Source organism: Rhinoderma darwinii, unplaced genomic scaffold (genome assembly GCF_050947455.1).
Source record: "Rhinoderma darwinii isolate aRhiDar2 unplaced genomic scaffold, aRhiDar2.hap1 Scaffold_880, whole genome shotgun sequence".
Classification (NCBI taxonomy): Eukaryota; Metazoa; Chordata; class Amphibia; order Anura; family Rhinodermatidae; genus Rhinoderma; species Rhinoderma darwinii.
Genome location: NW_027464451.1, coordinates 48,612 through 70,922, shown reverse-complemented (window position 1 = coordinate 70,922; position 22,311 = coordinate 48,612). Strand labels below are relative to the sequence as shown.

The 22,311-nt window shown below is 46.7% G+C and overlaps 10 non-coding genes and 2 pseudogenes across 10 annotated transcripts; all 12 read left to right on the top strand.

Moving 5' to 3' along the window:
• Window positions 1-303: 303 nt before the first annotated feature.
• Window positions 304-494, top strand: LOC142731956 (U2 spliceosomal RNA). The gene has a single exon (XR_012879319.1). It is a non-coding gene; the product is annotated as a U2 spliceosomal RNA (small nuclear RNA).
• Window positions 495-1,780: 1,286 nt separating this feature from the next.
• Window positions 1,781-1,971, top strand: LOC142731954 (U2 spliceosomal RNA). Its single transcript, XR_012879317.1, has one exon. It is a non-coding gene; the product is annotated as a U2 spliceosomal RNA (small nuclear RNA).
• Window positions 1,972-3,257: 1,286 nt separating this feature from the next.
• On the top strand, window positions 3,258-3,448 carry LOC142731953 (U2 spliceosomal RNA). The gene has a single exon (XR_012879316.1). It is a non-coding gene; the product is annotated as a U2 spliceosomal RNA (small nuclear RNA).
• Window positions 3,449-4,734: 1,286 nt separating this feature from the next.
• LOC142731952 (U2 spliceosomal RNA) lies at window positions 4,735-4,925 on the top strand. Its single transcript, XR_012879315.1, has one exon. It is a non-coding gene; the product is annotated as a U2 spliceosomal RNA (small nuclear RNA).
• A 1,286-nt stretch (window positions 4,926-6,211) lies between these two features.
• Window positions 6,212-6,402, top strand: LOC142731951 (U2 spliceosomal RNA). Its single transcript, XR_012879314.1, has one exon. It is a non-coding gene; the product is annotated as a U2 spliceosomal RNA (small nuclear RNA).
• A 1,286-nt stretch (window positions 6,403-7,688) lies between these two features.
• On the top strand, window positions 7,689-7,879 carry LOC142731950 (U2 spliceosomal RNA). Its single transcript, XR_012879313.1, has one exon. It is a non-coding gene; the product is annotated as a U2 spliceosomal RNA (small nuclear RNA).
• Window positions 7,880-14,719: 6,840 nt separating this feature from the next.
• LOC142731966 (U2 spliceosomal RNA) lies at window positions 14,720-14,911 on the top strand. The gene has a single exon (XR_012879328.1). It is a non-coding gene; the product is annotated as a U2 spliceosomal RNA (small nuclear RNA).
• A 1,286-nt stretch (window positions 14,912-16,197) lies between these two features.
• LOC142731948 (U2 spliceosomal RNA) lies at window positions 16,198-16,388 on the top strand. Its single transcript, XR_012879312.1, has one exon. It is a non-coding gene; the product is annotated as a U2 spliceosomal RNA (small nuclear RNA).
• A 1,286-nt stretch (window positions 16,389-17,674) lies between these two features.
• Window positions 17,675-17,865, top strand: LOC142731947 (U2 spliceosomal RNA). Its single transcript, XR_012879311.1, has one exon. It is a non-coding gene; the product is annotated as a U2 spliceosomal RNA (small nuclear RNA).
• A 1,286-nt stretch (window positions 17,866-19,151) lies between these two features.
• LOC142731946 (U2 spliceosomal RNA) lies at window positions 19,152-19,342 on the top strand. Its single transcript, XR_012879310.1, has one exon. It is a non-coding gene; the product is annotated as a U2 spliceosomal RNA (small nuclear RNA).
• A 1,286-nt stretch (window positions 19,343-20,628) lies between these two features.
• On the top strand, window positions 20,629-20,739 carry LOC142731978 (U2 spliceosomal RNA; annotated as a pseudogene).
• A 1,350-nt stretch (window positions 20,740-22,089) lies between these two features.
• On the top strand, window positions 22,090-22,308 carry LOC142731973 (U2 spliceosomal RNA; annotated as a pseudogene).
• Window positions 22,309-22,311: the final 3 nt, after the last annotated feature.

The following is a 22,311-nucleotide window of genomic DNA, read 5'->3' as shown; positions in this document are numbered from 1 at the left end:
GGCTGTGGGCATGCACTTGCTGCCGCTGCCAGTGTTTATCTGCATGGCAGGAGGGCATTTGGGCGTTGCCAGGAAGGCGTTTTTATGTAGATTCCTCCTCTTTCAGCACTGCATTGTGGTGCAAGCAAAAGAAGCAAATCCTGTCTGGCTTCCTCTCCGGCCTTTATTCACCTCCCGCTTAGTAGCTGTAAATGTGTGTGAGCCTGCAGGGCCCCATGGAATTGCCTAGGAGTAGGCTGAATCGCTGCAAGGGGTGAACAGCAGTATGGGACAGGCTCGGGCAAGGCAAGGGCCGCTCGGGTTATCGCTTCTCGGCCTTTTGGCTAAGATCAAGTGTAGTATCTGTTCTTATCAGTTTAATATCTGATACGTCCCCTATCTGGGGACCATATATTAAATGGATTTTTAGAACAGGGAGATGGAAATAGAGCTTGCTCTGTCCACTCCACGCATTGACCTGGTATTGCAGTATTTCCAGGACCGGTGCACCCTTCCCTTATGTGTTGACTAAAATCAGATTCCAAAAGTGTTTTTTCTCTTTGCCATTGTTTCTGTCTTTCTGAAGGGATCTCCCCTTTTAATCCCATTATTTCAACACCTGTTGGACAATGCATTTGTACAGTCATGTGTGATAATGAGCTCATTTATTAAATGCAATTAATGAATACATTGCCACCTCTTGTTGTGTGTGTGTGTGTGTGTGTCTTCTGTGTTTCTGTGTTTCCGGCATTTCACATTGGAACAGCTCATTCACCTTCCTTGTCTTCTCTCCGCCCTCCCTCCCTCCCTCCCTCCTAGGTAAGTTAAAGAGCTGCACCTGAGCCAGCCACTGATTGATGCAGCACCACAGTCAAATAGTGGAGTGGAGTGGAGTAGGGGAACAGCAAACAGCCATTAAAGCAGCCAGCCGCCTACCCGCCACAATGGACCTACCTGTGTACACTAGGTGGATGTGATGGAATGTACTGTCGTCCCTACATTTCAAGAAGAAGTAAGAATTGCAGTTGCAACAAACCCTTGCTTGCCTACAAAGAGAGCAGCAATTTGGATTTGTTACTATGTTACCTGGAAGAATAACAAACTGTGCAAGGATGGAGGTTGTAGGAGCAAAGAGAAGTTGTCTGTAAAGTTGGTGGATGCCTATTTTCCATTTTGCAGTCCCTTGTCTCCCTCTTGTGGCCTCCTGGAGGCAAATAAATGTGCAAAAAAAAGACAGCCTGGCGGCCGGCTGTTGCAGTGTTGCCCTCTCAGGCAACACTGAGTGACTGACTGAGCCTCACAGTCTTATATAAAGTTCAGACGGAACTTTGCACGTGTCATAGTGGAGCCCTCAGGATTCCAGAGCCAGCTTTCTGACATCATAATGGGGCCTGCCTCAGAGATAAAAGCCTGGGCCCAGGCAGTGTTGTTCAGTGCTGCTCAGCAGGCAGCACAGGACTGGATTAAAGCTGATACAAGGTGTGAAGGAACAAGGGGTGGCTGTGGGCATGCACTTGCTGCCGCTGCCAGTGTTTATCTGCATGGCAGGAGGGCATTTGGGCGTTGCCAGGAAGGCGTTTTTATGTAGATTCCTCCTCTTTCAGCACTGCATTGTGGTGCAAGCAAAAGAAGCAAATCCTGTCTGGCTTCCTCTCCGGCCTTTATTCACCTCCCGCTTAGTAGCTGTAAATGTGTGTGAGCCTGCAGGGCCCCATGGAATTGCCTAGGAGTAGGCTGAATCGCTGCAAGGGGTGAACAGCAGTATGGGACAGGCTCGGGCAAGGCAAGGGCCGCTCGGGTTATCGCTTCTCGGCCTTTTGGCTAAGATCAAGTGTAGTATCTGTTCTTATCAGTTTAATATCTGATACGTCCCCTATCTGGGGACCATATATTAAATGGATTTTTAGAACAGGGAGATGGAAATAGAGCTTGCTCTGTCCACTCCACGCATTGACCTGGTATTGCAGTATTTCCAGGACCGGTGCACCCTTCCCTTATGTGTTGACTAAAATCAGATTCCAAAAGTGTTTTTTCTCTTTGCCATTGTTTCTGTCTTTCTGAAGGGATCTCCCCTTTTAATCCCATTATTTCAACACCTGTTGGACAATGCATTTGTACAGTCATGTGTGATAATGAGCTCATTTATTAAATGCAATTAATGAATACATTGCCACCTCTTGTTGTGTGTGTGTGTGTGTGTGTCTTCTGTGTTTCTGTGTTTCCGGCATTTCACATTGGAACAGCTCATTCACCTTCCTTGTCTTCTCTCCGCCCTCCCTCCCTCCCTCCCTCCTAGGTAAGTTAAAGAGCTGCACCTGAGCCAGCCACTGATTGATGCAGCACCACAGTCAAATAGTGGAGTGGAGTGGAGTAGGGGAACAGCAAACAGCCATTAAAGCAGCCAGCCGCCTACCCGCCACAATGGACCTACCTGTGTACACTAGGTGGATGTGATGGAATGTACTGTCGTCCCTACATTTCAAGAAGAAGTAAGAATTGCAGTTGCAACAAACCCTTGCTTGCCTACAAAGAGAGCAGCAATTTGGATTTGTTACTATGTTACCTGGAAGAATAACAAACTGTGCAAGGATGGAGGTTGTAGGAGCAAAGAGAAGTTGTCTGTAAAGTTGGTGGATGCCTATTTTCCATTTTGCAGTCCCTTGTCTCCCTCTTGTGGCCTCCTGGAGGCAAATAAATGTGCAAAAAAAAGACAGCCTGGCGGCCGGCTGTTGCAGTGTTGCCCTCTCAGGCAACACTGAGTGACTGACTGAGCCTCACAGTCTTATATAAAGTTCAGACGGAACTTTGCACGTGTCATAGTGGAGCCCTCAGGATTCCAGAGCCAGCTTTCTGACATCATAATGGGGCCTGCCTCAGAGATAAAAGCCTGGGCCCAGGCAGTGTTGTTCAGTGCTGCTCAGCAGGCAGCACAGGACTGGATTAAAGCTGATACAAGGTGTGAAGGAACAAGGGGTGGCTGTGGGCATGCACTTGCTGCCGCTGCCAGTGTTTATCTGCATGGCAGGAGGGCATTTGGGCGTTGCCAGGAAGGCGTTTTTATGTAGATTCCTCCTCTTTCAGCACTGCATTGTGGTGCAAGCAAAAGAAGCAAATCCTGTCTGGCTTCCTCTCCGGCCTTTATTCACCTCCCGCTTAGTAGCTGTAAATGTGTGTGAGCCTGCAGGGCCCCATGGAATTGCCTAGGAGTAGGCTGAATCGCTGCAAGGGGTGAACAGCAGTATGGGACAGGCTCGGGCAAGGCAAGGGCCGCTCGGGTTATCGCTTCTCGGCCTTTTGGCTAAGATCAAGTGTAGTATCTGTTCTTATCAGTTTAATATCTGATACGTCCCCTATCTGGGGACCATATATTAAATGGATTTTTAGAACAGGGAGATGGAAATAGAGCTTGCTCTGTCCACTCCACGCATTGACCTGGTATTGCAGTATTTCCAGGACCGGTGCACCCTTCCCTTATGTGTTGACTAAAATCAGATTCCAAAAGTGTTTTTTCTCTTTGCCATTGTTTCTGTCTTTCTGAAGGGATCTCCCCTTTTAATCCCATTATTTCAACACCTGTTGGACAATGCATTTGTACAGTCATGTGTGATAATGAGCTCATTTATTAAATGCAATTAATGAATACATTGCCACCTCTTGTTGTGTGTGTGTGTGTGTGTGTCTTCTGTGTTTCTGTGTTTCCGGCATTTCACATTGGAACAGCTCATTCACCTTCCTTGTCTTCTCTCCGCCCTCCCTCCCTCCCTCCCTCCTAGGTAAGTTAAAGAGCTGCACCTGAGCCAGCCACTGATTGATGCAGCACCACAGTCAAATAGTGGAGTGGAGTGGAGTAGGGGAACAGCAAACAGCCATTAAAGCAGCCAGCCGCCTACCCGCCACAATGGACCTACCTGTGTACACTAGGTGGATGTGATGGAATGTACTGTCGTCCCTACATTTCAAGAAGAAGTAAGAATTGCAGTTGCAACAAACCCTTGCTTGCCTACAAAGAGAGCAGCAATTTGGATTTGTTACTATGTTACCTGGAAGAATAACAAACTGTGCAAGGATGGAGGTTGTAGGAGCAAAGAGAAGTTGTCTGTAAAGTTGGTGGATGCCTATTTTCCATTTTGCAGTCCCTTGTCTCCCTCTTGTGGCCTCCTGGAGGCAAATAAATGTGCAAAAAAAAGACAGCCTGGCGGCCGGCTGTTGCAGTGTTGCCCTCTCAGGCAACACTGAGTGACTGACTGAGCCTCACAGTCTTATATAAAGTTCAGACGGAACTTTGCACGTGTCATAGTGGAGCCCTCAGGATTCCAGAGCCAGCTTTCTGACATCATAATGGGGCCTGCCTCAGAGATAAAAGCCTGGGCCCAGGCAGTGTTGTTCAGTGCTGCTCAGCAGGCAGCACAGGACTGGATTAAAGCTGATACAAGGTGTGAAGGAACAAGGGGTGGCTGTGGGCATGCACTTGCTGCCGCTGCCAGTGTTTATCTGCATGGCAGGAGGGCATTTGGGCGTTGCCAGGAAGGCGTTTTTATGTAGATTCCTCCTCTTTCAGCACTGCATTGTGGTGCAAGCAAAAGAAGCAAATCCTGTCTGGCTTCCTCTCCGGCCTTTATTCACCTCCCGCTTAGTAGCTGTAAATGTGTGTGAGCCTGCAGGGCCCCATGGAATTGCCTAGGAGTAGGCTGAATCGCTGCAAGGGGTGAACAGCAGTATGGGACAGGCTCGGGCAAGGCAAGGGCCGCTCGGGTTATCGCTTCTCGGCCTTTTGGCTAAGATCAAGTGTAGTATCTGTTCTTATCAGTTTAATATCTGATACGTCCCCTATCTGGGGACCATATATTAAATGGATTTTTAGAACAGGGAGATGGAAATAGAGCTTGCTCTGTCCACTCCACGCATTGACCTGGTATTGCAGTATTTCCAGGACCGGTGCACCCTTCCCTTATGTGTTGACTAAAATCAGATTCCAAAAGTGTTTTTTCTCTTTGCCATTGTTTCTGTCTTTCTGAAGGGATCTCCCCTTTTAATCCCATTATTTCAACACCTGTTGGACAATGCATTTGTACAGTCATGTGTGATAATGAGCTCATTTATTAAATGCAATTAATGAATACATTGCCACCTCTTGTTGTGTGTGTGTGTGTGTGTGTCTTCTGTGTTTCTGTGTTTCCGGCATTTCACATTGGAACAGCTCATTCACCTTCCTTGTCTTCTCTCCGCCCTCCCTCCCTCCCTCCCTCCTAGGTAAGTTAAAGAGCTGCACCTGAGCCAGCCACTGATTGATGCAGCACCACAGTCAAATAGTGGAGTGGAGTGGAGTAGGGGAACAGCAAACAGCCATTAAAGCAGCCAGCCGCCTACCCGCCACAATGGACCTACCTGTGTACACTAGGTGGATGTGATGGAATGTACTGTCGTCCCTACATTTCAAGAAGAAGTAAGAATTGCAGTTGCAACAAACCCTTGCTTGCCTACAAAGAGAGCAGCAATTTGGATTTGTTACTATGTTACCTGGAAGAATAACAAACTGTGCAAGGATGGAGGTTGTAGGAGCAAAGAGAAGTTGTCTGTAAAGTTGGTGGATGCCTATTTTCCATTTTGCAGTCCCTTGTCTCCCTCTTGTGGCCTCCTGGAGGCAAATAAATGTGCAAAAAAAAGACAGCCTGGCGGCCGGCTGTTGCAGTGTTGCCCTCTCAGGCAACACTGAGTGACTGACTGAGCCTCACAGTCTTATATAAAGTTCAGACGGAACTTTGCACGTGTCATAGTGGAGCCCTCAGGATTCCAGAGCCAGCTTTCTGACATCATAATGGGGCCTGCCTCAGAGATAAAAGCCTGGGCCCAGGCAGTGTTGTTCAGTGCTGCTCAGCAGGCAGCACAGGACTGGATTAAAGCTGATACAAGGTGTGAAGGAACAAGGGGTGGCTGTGGGCATGCACTTGCTGCCGCTGCCAGTGTTTATCTGCATGGCAGGAGGGCATTTGGGCGTTGCCAGGAAGGCGTTTTTATGTAGATTCCTCCTCTTTCAGCACTGCATTGTGGTGCAAGCAAAAGAAGCAAATCCTGTCTGGCTTCCTCTCCGGCCTTTATTCACCTCCCGCTTAGTAGCTGTAAATGTGTGTGAGCCTGCAGGGCCCCATGGAATTGCCTAGGAGTAGGCTGAATCGCTGCAAGGGGTGAACAGCAGTATGGGACAGGCTCGGGCAAGGCAAGGGCCGCTCGGGTTATCGCTTCTCGGCCTTTTGGCTAAGATCAAGTGTAGTATCTGTTCTTATCAGTTTAATATCTGATACGTCCCCTATCTGGGGACCATATATTAAATGGATTTTTAGAACAGGGAGATGGAAATAGAGCTTGCTCTGTCCACTCCACGCATTGACCTGGTATTGCAGTATTTCCAGGACCGGTGCACCCTTCCCTTATGTGTTGACTAAAATCAGATTCCAAAAGTGTTTTTTCTCTTTGCCATTGTTTCTGTCTTTCTGAAGGGATCTCCCCTTTTAATCCCATTATTTCAACACCTGTTGGACAATGCATTTGTACAGTCATGTGTGATAATGAGCTCATTTATTAAATGCAATTAATGAATACATTGCCACCTCTTGTTGTGTGTGTGTGTGTGTGTGTCTTCTGTGTTTCTGTGTTTCCGGCATTTCACATTGGAACAGCTCATTCACCTTCCTTGTCTTCTCTCCGCCCTCCCTCCCTCCCTCCCTCCTAGGTAAGTTAAAGAGCTGCACCTGAGCCAGCCACTGATTGATGCAGCACCACAGTCAAATAGTGGAGTGGAGTGGAGTAGGGGAACAGCAAACAGCCATTAAAGCAGCCAGCCGCCTACCCGCCACAATGGACCTACCTGTGTACACTAGGTGGATGTGATGGAATGTACTGTCGTCCCTACATTTCAAGAAGAAGTAAGAATTGCAGTTGCAACAAACCCTTGCTTGCCTACAAAGAGAGCAGCAATTTGGATTTGTTACTATGTTACCTGGAAGAATAACAAACTGTGCAAGGATGGAGGTTGTAGGAGCAAAGAGAAGTTGTCTGTAAAGTTGGTGGATGCCTATTTTCCATTTTGCAGTCCCTTGTCTCCCTCTTGTGGCCTCCTGGAGGCAAATAAATGTGCAAAAAAAAGACAGCCTGGCGGCCGGCTGTTGCAGTGTTGCCCTCTCAGGCAACACTGAGTGACTGACTGAGCCTCACAGTCTTATATAAAGTTCAGACGGAACTTTGCACGTGTCATAGTGGAGCCCTCAGGATTCCAGAGCCAGCTTTCTGACATCATAATGGGGCCTGCCTCAGAGATAAAAGCCTGGGCCCAGGCAGTGTTGTTCAGTGCTGCTCAGCAGGCAGCACAGGACTGGATTAAAGCTGATACAAGGTGTGAAGGAACAAGGGGTGGCTGTGGGCATGCACTTGCTGCCGCTGCCAGTGTTTATCTGCATGGCAGGAGGGCATTTGGGCGTTGCCAGGAAGGCGTTTTTATGTAGATTCCTCCTCTTTCAGCACTGCATTGTGGTGCAAGCAAAAGAAGCAAATCCTGTCTGGCTTCCTCTCCGGCCTTTATTCACCTCCCGCTTAGTAGCTGTAAATGTGTGTGAGCCTGCAGGGCCCCATGGAATTGCCTAGGAGTAGGCTGAATCGCTGCAAGGGGTGAACAGCAGTATGGGACAGGCTCGGGCAAGGCAAGGGCCGCTCGGGTTATCGCTTCTCGGCCTTTTGGCTAAGATCAAGTGTAGTATCTGTTCTTATCAGTTTAATATCTGATACGTCCCCTATCTGGGGACCATATATTAAATGGATTTTTAGAACAGGGAGATGGAAATAGAGCTTGCTCTGTCCACTCCACGCATTGACCTGGTATTGCAGTATTTCCAGGACCGGTGCACCCTTCCCTTATGTGTTGACTAAAATCAGATTCCAAAAGTGTTTTTTCTCTTTGCCATTGTTTCTGTCTTTCTGAAGGGATCTCCCCTTTTAATCCCATTATTTCAACACCTGTTGGACAATGCATTTGTACAGTCATGTGTGATAATGAGCTCATTTATTAAATGCAATTAATGAATACATTGCCACCTCTTGTTGTGTGTGTGTGTGTGTGTGTCTTCTGTGTTTCTGTGTTTCCGGCATTTCACATTGGAACAGCTCATTCACCTTCCTTGTCTTCTCTCCGCCCTCCCTCCCTCCCTCCCTCCTAGGTAAGTTAAAGAGCTGCACCTGAGCCAGCCACTGATTGATGCAGCACCACAGTCAAATAGTGGAGTGGAGTGGAGTAGGGGAACAGCAAACAGCCATTAAAGCAGCCAGCCGCCTACCCGCCACAATGGACCTACCTGTGTACACTAGGTGGATGTGATGGAATGTACTGTCGTCCCTACATTTCAAGAAGAAGTAAGAATTGCAGTTGCAACAAACCCTTGCTTGCCTACAAAGAGAGCAGCAATTTGGATTTGTTACTATGTTACCTGGAAGAATAACAAACTGTGCAAGGATGGAGGTTGTAGGAGCAAAGAGAAGTTGTCTGTAAAGTTGGTGGATGCCTATTTTCCATTTTGCAGTCCCTTGTCTCCCTCTTGTGGCCTCCTGGAGGCAAATAAATGTGCAAAAAAAAGACAGCCTGGCGGCCGGCTGTTGCAGTGTTGCCCTCTCAGGCAACACTGAGTGACTGACTGAGCCTCACAGTCTTATATAAAGTTCAGACGGAACTTTGCACGTGTCATAGTGGAGCCCTCAGGATTCCAGAGCCAGCTTTCTGACATCATAATGGGGCCTGCCTCAGAGATAAAAGCCTGGGCCCAGGCAGTGTTGTTCAGTGCTGCTCAGCAGGCAGCACAGGACTGGATTAAAGCTGATACAAGGTGTGAAGGAACAAGGGGTGGCTGTGGGCATGCACTTGCTGCCGCTGCCAGTGTTTATCTGCATGGCAGGAGGGCATTTGGGCGTTGCCAGGAAGGCGTTTTTATGTAGATTCCTCCTCTTTCAGCACTGCATTGTGGTGCAAGCAAAAGAAGCAAATCCTGTCTGGCTTCCTCTCCGGCCTTTATTCACCTCCCGCTTAGTAGCTGTAAATGTGTGTGAGCCTGCAGGGCCCCATGGAATTGCCTAGGAGTAGGCTGAATCGCTGCAAGGGGTGAACAGCAGTATGGGACAGGCTCGGGCAAGGCAAGGGCCGCTCGGGTTATCGCTTCTCGGCCTTTTGGCAAGATCAGGTGTAGTATTTCTGCATCTGGTTTTGTTGGGAGGTGTCCGGGGTACCCTGCTCCTTGGCCTTGGGGGATCGTCTCTTTTCACAGAGAGACTTCACCCCCTTGCTGCTATTTGGGGAGTGGGCTTAGCCCCCGGACAACGAGTTGCGATCGCGCCTTACCCAAGAGGTCAACCGGCCTTGAGGCGTTTTTCTAAGAGCGTTCCGAGGGCGTTTATCGGGCTTCGTAGGTGTCTGGGGTACCCTAATCCTTGGCCTTGGGGGAGGGTTCCACTTAATTGTGGAATCTGAGCCCTTGCTGCTATAAGGGACAGGCTTAGCCCCCAGGCACTGAAAATGCCATTTACATTTGGATTTGCATCCGGGGACACCCGGTTGCGCCAGTCCGTCCGCATCGAGGTGGAAGAAGGCCATCGCCAGCGGAAGAACCTTCGCTTCATTGTGGAGGTGATTCTGCTGGACTTCCTGGGGCTCAAGCGGGCGGACATCCTGTGTCTCAATGACCAGGAAAGCCGCGGTCGGTACACCGTATCCTTTACGGCCGCGGCATGTTGCGACAACATGCACAAAAGATTGTCTGATGCGGACCAGAGTGAGGAGCGGCTAAATGGACTGAACTTTTTATTCCTCTACGGGGAGGAAGAAGTCCCGCTCGTGATGTGCATGTTCAGTCCATTTGTCTCAGAGTGTGACATTGAAACCTTCCTCAGTCGTTACTGCAGGGAGGTCCGCTTCTCACATAAAATCTTGAACACCCAGAGCTTCTGGAATGGCAAAAGAAAATATTGGGTGAAGTTCCGCCAGGATCCCAATGGCATTGGAGGCTTACATCACCCACCCCAGAACTTTGCCATTGGGAAGAATCGAGGATTCCTATTTTACCCCCAGATGCCAATAGCCTGCCGGAACTGCTTGAGATATGGCCACACCAGAGAACATTGTGACCGGCCCCATGTGGTGCAGTGTAACAGGTGTGGCCAGGTTGGACACGTAGCGGCAAAATGCAGTTCCGAGGTGTTGTGCAATCTGTGCGGCATGACTGGGCATGCTTTTAAAGATTGCCCCCGCAGAGCGAAATCTGGGCCACCCAGACCAGGGCCAGAGCGGCAGTTTGCAACATGTGCAGACGCCGCTGGTAATGCCCCAAAACGAGCATTGACGACTGAGGGGTCCAGGCCAAAGTCCTTCACAGCTCCATCGGGGGGCCCACCGATGTCAGCCTCGAGGGACGGCCATAGGGATTCCACCGGGTCCAGGCAGAGCAGGAGGAATTCTGACTCTGCTGGACATAAGTTGACCGGCACCTCTGCAAACAGGTCCTCTGCTCCGCCTGCAGTGGACCCTGTTGAGGCAGTGGTTAGCGACAGGCGTCGTGGCTCCGTAGGTTCTGCAGTAGGACCTGACGCCTGTCCCAAGAGTGTGGGCATGGAGCGGAGACACTCTGTGTCAGACGAGGGCTCCATTAAGAAAACCCTAAAATATGCTGGATTGGAGCCTCGTTTTGACCATTTCCGGTCAACGGGGGGGTCGGAGCAAAGTTCCTCCACTGCGGTTGTGGAGGGGCTTGCGATGAAGGCTCCCCGTAAGCAGGCAAAGGTTGCCAAGAGTGATGGGACCTCACAGGCCCCTGTGCAGCTGCCCAGGAAGGACATCAGCGATATCTTCAGCCAGGGGCCAGAGATGGGTGAGAGCGACTTCGAGGAGATGGATAGGAGCCATTCTGCAAAGAGACAGCGAGAGGAAGAGGAGTCCGGAGTTCGGAGGAAAGCTGCCTATCGGAGTTCGGATGAGAGCAGTGTGGGGGTTGGAGCCGCCCACGTATCTGGCTCTGACCCTACCAACATCCAAGATTTATTGACCCCTCAAAAAGGGGGTCCAGACTCGCAGCTGATCTCCGAATACGACTCTTCTGGTTCGGACCCTGACCTCAACTAAGACTATGTTGGTTCCTATCAAAGTCGCCTCACTAAATGTGAGGTCCCTAAAGAGCCCTGTCCGCAGGACTGCTTTATTTTCATTTTTAGAGACTGTGGACTTTGACCTTTGCCTGCTTCAAGAATGTGGAATCCCTAATGACTTGGAATATCAAGATTTAAAGATGGACTGGAAACTAGGCCCCTCAGTCTGGTCTGGTGGAAATGACTGTCGCTCTGCGGGGGTTGGATTGCTCTGCCGAGGTCGTTTTATCTCCATCCAAACAGTGACTGAAATCATGCCCGGCAGAGCTATTTTAATACATTTGCTTTTTAATGGAATTTTAATTCGTGTTTTAAACGTTTATGCCCCTCCTACCAAACAGGAGAGGGCAGAACTATTAGAGATTTTACCATTGTTTTGTGTTGGGTCTACCCCCCTGCTGGTGGGTGGTGATTTTAACTGTGTGCGAGATGGAGAACACCGGCAGGGTGGGGATTTTAATCGAAAAATTGACCGTACTTCTTACCTGCTCAAGAATTTTATTGGTGATTTTAAATTGAAAGATTGCTGGAGGGAACTCTTGCCTGCGGACCCAGGCCCCACCTGGTCCAATGGAAGAGTGAGCTCCAGAATTGATTTTATTTTCACTTCTAATAGTTTTATTCCCAAAAAATGTTTGCTTTTAACAAATATTTTATCTGATCACAAGCTCCTTTCAGTGCACCTGGAGCTAGAGGGAGAGCAAAAAGCTTGTAGGGGTCCCTGGAGACTAAACACCACACTCCTGGAGGACCCCATCATTAAAGAGGAGTTTGTGCGGACCTACCAGTGTTGGCAGTCCCATAGAGCGCCCAGTCAGCCTATGCTACACTGGTGGGAGGGCATTAAACCCAAAATCAGAGCTTTTTTTATTCGAGCAGGTAAGAAGAAAGCAAAAGAGAAAAAACAATGGTTTTATGTTCTTAATAAACGTTTACATGTACTTTTTAAATTGAAGGAGATTGGTATGGATGTTGATGATGATATCTTAAATCTTAAAGCTGAAATAAAACATGCCATAGAAGAGAAAGGGAAACAAATAATTTTTAATTCACATGTAAAGCACCTCGAGGATGGCGAGAAGTGTTCCCGGTTCTTCTTCAAAAAGGTAATGGATAAACGAGATGTCATTTTAAACCTTGAAGGAGAAACCACTATGGTCGGCATTTTAAATTCTGCTTTTAATTTCTACCAATCTCTTTTTAACAAGAAAAATATTGATCCTTCCTTTTTAGAACATGTTCTTAATTCCCTTGATGCCAAGCTAGATATTTTAGACCAGGAAGTTTTATCCCGTAATATTACCTTGGAGGAACTTTTATTTGCTTTTAAAAGTTTTTCTAATGGGAAAGCTCCTGGGGAAGATGGTCTGCCCATCGAATTTTATCATGCTTTTTGGGAAATTTTAAAGAATGACATGTTTTTATTGTATAAGGAAGTTTTTATTACTGAAGAGCTGCCCCCTTCCTGGAGGAGGGGGATTGTGTCCTTAATTTTTAAAAAAGGTGAGAGGGACCAGTTAAAAAACTGGCGCCCTATTACTCTTTTAAACGTTGATTGTAAAATTTTAGCTAAACTAATAACAATCCGTTTTAAACCTTTTATTCATAAATTAATCCATCCAAACCAGGTATGTGGGGTACCTGGGAGGTCAATTACTGAGTCCCTGAATATTTTACGTGACATCATTTGGTATTTTAAAGAAAGGGGTCAAAGCCTTGCTATTTTATCCTTAGATTTCGAGAAGGCTTTTGACCGGGTCTCCCATGAATATCTTTTTATGGTTCTTAAAAAGATGGCTGTTCCTGAAATTATTTTAACACGTATTAAGCTTTTATATCGATCCTGTTTTAGCCAAATTTCTATCAACGGATTTTTAACTAAAGGTGTTCCTCTTTTATCAGGGGTGAAACAGGGGTGCCCGTTGTCTCCGCTCCTTTTTATTTGTGCCATAGAACCTCTGTTCACCCTAATAAGAGATGATAAAGTCATCAGAGGCGTGCCCATACCTGGAGGAAGGGGGAACCAGGTAAAAATCCTAGGCTATATGGATGACGCCACCGTCCTATGCCCAGACGCCGCTTCTATGAGACGGGCATTGAGGAACACCGGCTTTTTTTGTGAAGCCTCTGGTTTTAAATTAAACGTTGATAAGTGTGACTGTTTTTATACTGGTGTATGGGATTCCTCTGTGACACCAGGAGTTAACATGCAGCAGGATCAGATAAAAATTTTAGGAATTGTTTTTAATCAAGAAAACGATGGGAGACCCAATTGGGATTCAGTAATTGCCAAAATGGAAAAAAAGGTTTTAATGTGGAATTTGAGAAATCTCACCATGGAGGGAAAAGTTTTAATAATTAAATCTGTTTTATTACCCATAATGCTTTATGTAGCTATGGTTTTCCCTCCAACAATTTTATATATTAAAAAAGTGACCAGGATCTGTTTTATGTTTTTATGGGGTTCCAAAATGGAAAAACTAAAACGTGATTTTATGTACAGATGTAAGGACAATGGCGGGAGAGATGTTCCTAACCTTTTTAACTTCTTTTACATTAAATACTTTTGCTTCTGTTTTAAAATGTATAATTCTGATGGTATTTTTAGCTACTTTTTAAAGTACGCTACGGGCATGATTTTTAAACGATGGTTTCGTGTCCCTTTGAATTCTCCTGTGCTTCTGTGTCCCCCAAAACAATATGCGGTGCTCGAAAAAACTGTCAGGCTCCTAGGTCTCCAAGAATTGGAGCCTGACATATTGGGGGACCAGAAAAAAGTGTCACTCTCCTGTAGGCGGCAGGAGGATACACTGGCAGTTTCAAATTTCTCACAGGCAAGGTCCAAGGTGGTGTGGCGGAACGTTTTCGGGAAATTTATGGCAAATGTGCACAAGGACCTTGCCTGGGCAATCGTTCACCAGTGCCTCCCTACTCGTGAATTCCAGCATAGGCGAGGACTGGTGGCGAGAGCCAAGTGCCCGAGAGACAGGTGTGGTGACGACGAGACGGTAATGCACCTGTTTTGGAACTGCCCATATGCACAGGAGGTTTGGAGGAAGGTAGGCCCATTGCTGAAATGGGCCTGCGGTCTTAAAGATCTTAAATTTGAATACGTGTTTTATGGTCTTTTTAACTGCCCAAGTTTTAAACAGCAAATGGTCTGTTGGATCATTTTAAACTGTTTTAAGAATGCCATCTGGAAGGTTAGGAACATTCTGCTTTTTAAACATGATTTTATTGACGTTAAAAATTGTGTGAAATATGCCCTAAGTGAAATGTATATTTATTATCTTAGGGACAAAAAGCAGCTAGGGGTAAAAGAAGCAACATCCATGTGGTGTTTGCAAATGTGGAATACCATAACATTGTAAATAAAAATGGTTTTATTCTTTTATGTCTTTTATGCCCTGTATAAATTTTATCCTGCTATTGTTCTGTACTTTTATTATAACATCTGTATTAATGGTCTTATTATTATTACTTTTGTATTCATTTAAATGTATGAATATTCATGTATTATGCTGTTGATTTTATCTTGTGGTTTCAATTTTAAAAAAAAAGTCTGTAAAATATATTATTTTTGCCAATAAAAAACTTTGTTGAAACCTTATCTGTTCTTATCAGTTTAATATCTGATACGTCCCCTATCTGGGGACCATATATTAAATGGATTTTTAGAACAGGGAGATGGAAATAGAGCTTGCTCTGTCCACTCCACGCATTGACCTGGTATTGCAGTATTTCCAGGACCGGTGCACCCTTCCCTTATGTGTTGACTAAAATCAGATTCCAAAAGTGTTTTTTCTCTTTGCCATTGTTTCTGTCTTTCTGAAGGGATCTCCCCTTTTAATCCCATTATTTCAACACCTGTTGGACAATGCATTTGTACAGTCATGTGTGATAATGAGCTCATTTATTAAATGCAATTAATGAATACATTGCCACCTCTTGTTGTGTGTGTGTGTGTGTGTGTCTTCTGTGTTTCTGTGTTTCCGGCATTTCACATTGGAACAGCTCATTCACCTTCCTTGTCTTCTCTCCGCCCTCCCTCCCTCCCTCCCTCCTAGGTAAGTTAAAGAGCTGCACCTGAGCCAGCCACTGATTGATGCAGCACCACAGTCAAATAGTGGAGTGGAGTGGAGTAGGGGAACAGCAAACAGCCATTAAAGCAGCCAGCCGCCTACCCGCCACAATGGACCTACCTGTGTACACTAGGTGGATGTGATGGAATGTACTGTCGTCCCTACATTTCAAGAAGAAGTAAGAATTGCAGTTGCAACAAACCCTTGCTTGCCTACAAAGAGAGCAGCAATTTGGATTTGTTACTATGTTACCTGGAAGAATAACAAACTGTGCAAGGATGGAGGTTGTAGGAGCAAAGAGAAGTTGTCTGTAAAGTTGGTGGATGCCTATTTTCCATTTTGCAGTCCCTTGTCTCCCTCTTGTGGCCTCCTGGAGGCAAATAAATGTGCAAAAAAAAGACAGCCTGGCGGCCGGCTGTTGCAGTGTTGCCCTCTCAGGCAACACTGAGTGACTGACTGAGCCTCACAGTCTTATATAAAGTTCAGACGGAACTTTGCACGTGTCATAGTGGAGCCCTCAGGATTCCAGAGCCAGCTTTCTGACATCATAATGGGGCCTGCCTCAGAGATAAAAGCCTGGGCCCAGGCAGTGTTGTTCAGTGCTGCTCAGCAGGCAGCACAGGACTGGATTAAAGCTGATACAAGGTGTGAAGGAACAAGGGGTGGCTGTGGGCATGCACTTGCTGCCGCTGCCAGTGTTTATCTGCATGGCAGGAGGGCATTTGGGCGTTGCCAGGAAGGCGTTTTTATGTAGATTCCTCCTCTTTCAGCACTGCATTGTGGTGCAAGCAAAAGAAGCAAATCCTGTCTGGCTTCCTCTCCGGCCTTTATTCACCTCCCGCTTAGTAGCTGTAAATGTGTGTGAGCCTGCAGGGCCCCATGGAATTGCCTAGGAGTAGGCTGAATCGCTGCAAGGGGTGAACAGCAGTATGGGACAGGCTCGGGCAAGGCAAGGGCCGCTCGGGTTATCGCTTCTCGGCCTTTTGGCTAAGATCAAGTGTAGTATCTGTTCTTATCAGTTTAATATCTGATACGTCCCCTATCTGGGGACCATATATTAAATGGATTTTTAGAACAGGGAGATGGAAATAGAGCTTGCTCTGTCCACTCCACGCATTGACCTGGTATTGCAGTATTTCCAGGACCGGTGCACCCTTCCCTTATGTGTTGACTAAAATCAGATTCCAAAAGTGTTTTTTCTCTTTGCCATTGTTTCTGTCTTTCTGAAGGGATCTCCCCTTTTAATCCCATTATTTCAACACCTGTTGGACAATGCATTTGTACAGTCATGTGTGATAATGAGCTCATTTATTAAATGCAATTAATGAATACATTGCCACCTCTTGTTGTGTGTGTGTGTGTGTGTGTCTTCTGTGTTTCTGTGTTTCCGGCATTTCACATTGGAACAGCTCATTCACCTTCCTTGTCTTCTCTCCGCCCTCCCTCCCTCCCTCCCTCCTAGGTAAGTTAAAGAGCTGCACCTGAGCCAGCCACTGATTGATGCAGCACCACAGTCAAATAGTGGAGTGGAGTGGAGTAGGGGAACAGCAAACAGCCATTAAAGCAGCCAGCCGCCTACCCGCCACAATGGACCTACCTGTGTACACTAGGTGGATGTGATGGAATGTACTGTCGTCCCTACATTTCAAGAAGAAGTAAGAATTGCAGTTGCAACAAACCCTTGCTTGCCTACAAAGAGAGCAGCAATTTGGATTTGTTACTATGTTACCTGGAAGAATAACAAACTGTGCAAGGATGGAGGTTGTAGGAGCAAAGAGAAGTTGTCTGTAAAGTTGGTGGATGCCTATTTTCCATTTTGCAGTCCCTTGTCTCCCTCTTGTGGCCTCCTGGAGGCAAATAAATGTGCAAAAAAAAGACAGCCTGGCGGCCGGCTGTTGCAGTGTTGCCCTCTCAGGCAACACTGAGTGACTGACTGAGCCTCACAGTCTTATATAAAGTTCAGACGGAACTTTGCACGTGTCATAGTGGAGCCCTCAGGATTCCAGAGCCAGCTTTCTGACATCATAATGGGGCCTGCCTCAGAGATAAAAGCCTGGGCCCAGGCAGTGTTGTTCAGTGCTGCTCAGCAGGCAGCACAGGACTGGATTAAAGCTGATACAAGGTGTGAAGGAACAAGGGGTGGCTGTGGGCATGCACTTGCTGCCGCTGCCAGTGTTTATCTGCATGGCAGGAGGGCATTTGGGCGTTGCCAGGAAGGCGTTTTTATGTAGATTCCTCCTCTTTCAGCACTGCATTGTGGTGCAAGCAAAAGAAGCAAATCCTGTCTGGCTTCCTCTCCGGCCTTTATTCACCTCCCGCTTAGTAGCTGTAAATGTGTGTGAGCCTGCAGGGCCCCATGGAATTGCCTAGGAGTAGGCTGAATCGCTGCAAGGGGTGAACAGCAGTATGGGACAGGCTCGGGCAAGGCAAGGGCCGCTCGGGTTATCGCTTCTCGGCCTTTTGGCTAAGATCAAGTGTAGTATCTGTTCTTATCAGTTTAATATCTGATACGTCCCCTATCTGGGGACCATATATTAAATGGATTTTTAGAACAGGGAGATGGAAATAGAGCTTGCTCTGTCCACTCCACGCATTGACCTGGTATTGCAGTATTTCCAGGACCGGTGCACCCTTCCCTTATGTGTTGACTAAAATCAGATTCCAAAAGTGTTTTTTCTCTTTGCCATTGTTTCTGTCTTTCTGAAGGGATCTCCCCTTTTAATCCCATTATTTCAACACCTGTTGGACAATGCATTTGTACAGTCATGTGTGATAATGAGCTCATTTATTAAATGCAATTAATGAATACATTGCCACCTCTTGTTGTGTGTGTGTGTGTGTGTGTCTTCTGTGTTTCTGTGTTTCCGGCATTTCACATTGGAACAGCTCATTCACCTTCCTTGTCTTCTCTCCGCCCTCCCTCCCTCCCTCCCTCCTAGGTAAGTTAAAGAGCTGCACCTGAGCCAGCCACTGATTGATGCAGCACCACAGTCAAATAGTGGAGTGGAGTGGAGTAGGGGAACAGCAAACAGCCATTAAAGCAGCCAGCCGCCTACCCGCCACAATGGACCTACCTGTGTACACTAGGTGGATGTGATGGAATGTACTGTCGTCCCTACATTTCAAGAAGAAGTAAGAATTGCAGTTGCAACAAACCCTTGCTTGCCTACAAAGAGAGCAGCAATTTGGATTTGTTACTATGTTACCTGGAAGAATAACAAACTGTGCAAGGATGGAGGTTGTAGGAGCAAAGAGAAGTTGTCTGTAAAGTTGGTGGATGCCTATTTTCCATTTTGCAGTCCCTTGTCTCCCTCTTGTGGCCTCCTGGAGGCAAATAAATGTGCAAAAAAAAGACAGCCTGGCGGCCGGCTGTTGCAGTGTTGCCCTCTCAGGCAACACTGAGTGACTGACTGAGCCTCACAGTCTTATATAAAGTTCAGACGGAACTTTGCACGTGTCATAGTGGAGCCCTCAGGATTCCAGAGCCAGCTTTCTGACATCATAATGGGGCCTGCCTCAGAGATAAAAGCCTGGGCCCAGGCAGTGTTGTTCAGTGCTGCTCAGCAGGCAGCACAGGACTGGATTAAAGCTGATACAAGGTGTGAAGGAACAAGGGGTGGCTGTGGGCATGCACTTGCTGCCGCTGCCAGTGTTTATCTGCATGGCAGGAGGGCATTTGGGCGTTGCCAGGAAGGCGTTTTTATGTAGATTCCTCCTCTTTCAGCACTGCATTGTGGTGCAAGCAAAAGAAGCAAATCCTGTCTGGCTTCCTCTCCGGCCTTTATTCACCTCCCGCTTAGTAGCTGTAAATGTGTGTGAGCCTGCAGGGCCCCATGGAATTGCCTAGGAGTAGGCTGAATCGCTGCAAGGGGTGAACAGCAGTATGGGACAGGCTCGGGCAAGGCAAGGGCCGCTCGGGTTATCGCTTCTCGGCCTTTTGGCTAAGATCAAGTGTAGTATCTGTTCTTATCAGTTTAATATCTGATACGTCCCCTATCTGGGGACCATATATTAAATGGATTTTTAGAACAGGGAGATGGAAATAGAGCTTGCTCTGTCCACTCCACGCATTGACCTGGTATTGCAGTATTTCCAGGACCGGTGCACCCTTCCCTTATGTGTTGACTAAAATCAGATTCCAAAAGTGTTTTTTCTCTTTGCCATTGTTTCTGTCTTTCTGAAGGGATCTCCCCTTTTAATCCCATTATTTCAACACCTGTTGGACAATGCATTTGTACAGTCATGTGTGATAATGAGCTCATTTATTAAATGCAATTAATGAATACATTGCCACCTCTTGTTGTGTGTGTGTGTGTGTGTGTCTTCTGTGTTTCTGTGTTTCCGGCATTTCACATTGGAACAGCTCATTCACCTTCCTTGTCTTCTCTCCGCCCTCCCTCCCTCCCTCCCTCCTAGGTAAGTTAAAGAGCTGCACCTGAGCCAGCCACTGATTGATGCAGCACCACAGTCAAATAGTGGAGTGGAGTGGAGTAGGGGAACAGCAAACAGCCATTAAAGCAGCCAGCCGCCTACCCGCCACAATGGACCTACCTGTGTACACTAGGTGGATGTGATGGAATGTACTGTCGTCCCTACATTTCAAGAAGAAGTAAGAATTGCAGTTGCAACAAACCCTTGCTTGCCTACAAAGAGAGCAGCAATTTGGATTTGTTACTATGTTACCTGGAAGAATAACAAACTGTGCAAGGATGGAGGTTGTAGGAGCAAAGAGAAGTTGTCTGTAAAGTTGGTGGATGCCTATTTTCCATTTTGCAGTCCCTTGTCTCCCTCTTGTGGCCTCCTGGAGGCAAATAAATGTGCAAAAAAAAGACAGCCTGGCGGCCGGCTGTTGCAGTGTTGCCCTCTCAGGCAACACTGAGTGACTGACTGAGCCTCACAGTCTTATATAAAGTTCAGACGGAACTTTGCACGTGTCATAGTGGAGCCCTCAGGATTCCAGAGCCAGCTTTCTGACATCATAATGGGGCCTGCCTCAGAGATAAAAGCCTGGGCCCAGGCAGTGTTGTTCAGTGCTGCTCAGCAGGCAGCACAGGACTGGATTAAAGCTGATACAAGGTGTGAAGGAACAAGGGGTGGCTGTGGGCATGCACTTGCTGCCGCTGCCAGTGTTTATCTGCATGGCAGGAGGGCATTTGGGCGTTGCCAGGAAGGCGTTTTTATGTAGATTCCTCCTCTTTCAGCACTGCATTGTGGTGCAAGCAAAAGAAGCAAATCCTGTCTGGCTTCCTCTCCGGCCTTTATTCACCTCCCGCTTAGTAGCTGTAAATGTGTGTGAGCCTGCAGGGCCCCATGGAATTGCCTAGGAGTAGGCTGAATCGCTGCAAGGGGTGAACAGCAGTATGGGACAGGCTCGGGCAAGGCAAGGGCCGCTCGGGTTATCGCTTCTCGGCCTTTTGGCTAAGATCAAGTGTAGTACTTTAGGGTATTGCCTTGTTTCTTGGTCAGGAGGTGCCCTGGTACCCTTTTCCTTGGCCTGGGGGGATCGTTTCTCTTAGGAGAGACTTCACCCCTCTGCTGCTATTGGGGAGGAGGATTAGTCCAGGGCAACGGGGAGCGATCACCTGCCTGGTACTTCGGTACTGAAGGTATTCTTTGGAGATTGCTGGAATTCGTTTGGAGCAGGATGGAGGAAATTCCCGAATATATGCGTACCAGGAATGCTGTCCGGTTTTTCGTGGAGGAATCTGAGCGACAAAGGAAGGATCTGGAGTTCATCACAAAGGTTCTTTTGTTGGATTTCTTTCAGCTGGAGAGATCATGCATTTTGGCGGTGATGGACTATCCGAGGAGAGGGTGCTTTGACGTTACCTTCGCCACAGAAGAAATTTATGCTGTCTTTTTAGAACGCTTGAAGGAAGGTAAAAGGGACCCAAGACTTGTGGGTGTGAAGGTAACACCACATTTTGTGCCAAACAAAAAGTTGGTGGTTGTAAAAATGTTTTCGCCTTACGTGGATGAAGAGGACATTAAGTTATTTCTCAATAAGTTTTGTGAGGAGGTGGTGGGAAAGGGGAAAGTGTTTAACCCTTTTGGATTTTGGACTGGGAAGTGGAAATTTCTTTGTAAATTTGTGAGAATTGGTGAATCTAGAAACCTATTGTTTCCTCCAGCGCGGTTCAAGATTGGAAGTGCGTGTGGAAATTTATTTTTTCTTGGAATGGATATGTTTTGTTTGAATTGTAAAGAGTATGGTCATGAGAGAGAAGCCTGTGAGAAAGTAATGTGTACAAAATGTCTGCAAGAGGGACATAAGTATAATGAATGTCAGAAAGGGAAAGTATGTAATATGTGTGGAGAGGAGGGGCACATATTCAAATCGTGCCCAAAGAAAAGCAAACGTGAGGTACAAGAGGAAAATAAGAAGATAGTCAAAAGAAAGGAAGCGGAAGTTAGTTTGGAAGAAGGCAAGCTTCACAAATTGGAAGGAAGTGGGCAAAGTGATGAGAAAAAAAGGAAAAAAGCAGAGAGAAAGAAAAAAAGTGTCATTTCAGAAGAGGAAAGAGCAGAAAGAGACAGGTTATTGGAAGAAGTAGAGCAGTTACGTAGTAAAATTAATTTTGAAAAAATGCGGAGGAGGGTGCGGCTCTGTGTAAGAGAAAATTTACCAGGGTTTCTTGAAAGGTATGGTGTGCCAACGTGGTTAACGTGCATTGTAAACTGTGAGTGGGATGGTAATGATTTGCAGGAACATCTAGTGGATATGTTAGGAACTATTGCTGTTAAAAAAGGAATGTTTTTTTGATTTCTTAAGAAAAAAAAAGGAAAGAGGAAAACAAAAATTAATTGTACGTTTTCAGTTTTCATTGTGATGATCTAAGTCTTTTTTATTTTGAATTTTATGATTTTTAAGACGTGATCTGAATGGATCTGTTCAGAAAAAAAAAAAAAAAAAAAAAAAAAAAAATCTGTTCTTATCAGTTTAATATCTGATACGTCCCCTATCTGGGGACCATATATTAAATGGATTTTTAGAACAGGGAGATGGAAATAGAGCTTGCTCTGTCCACTCCACGCATTGACCTGGTATTGCAGTATTTCCAGGACCGGTGCACCCTTCCCT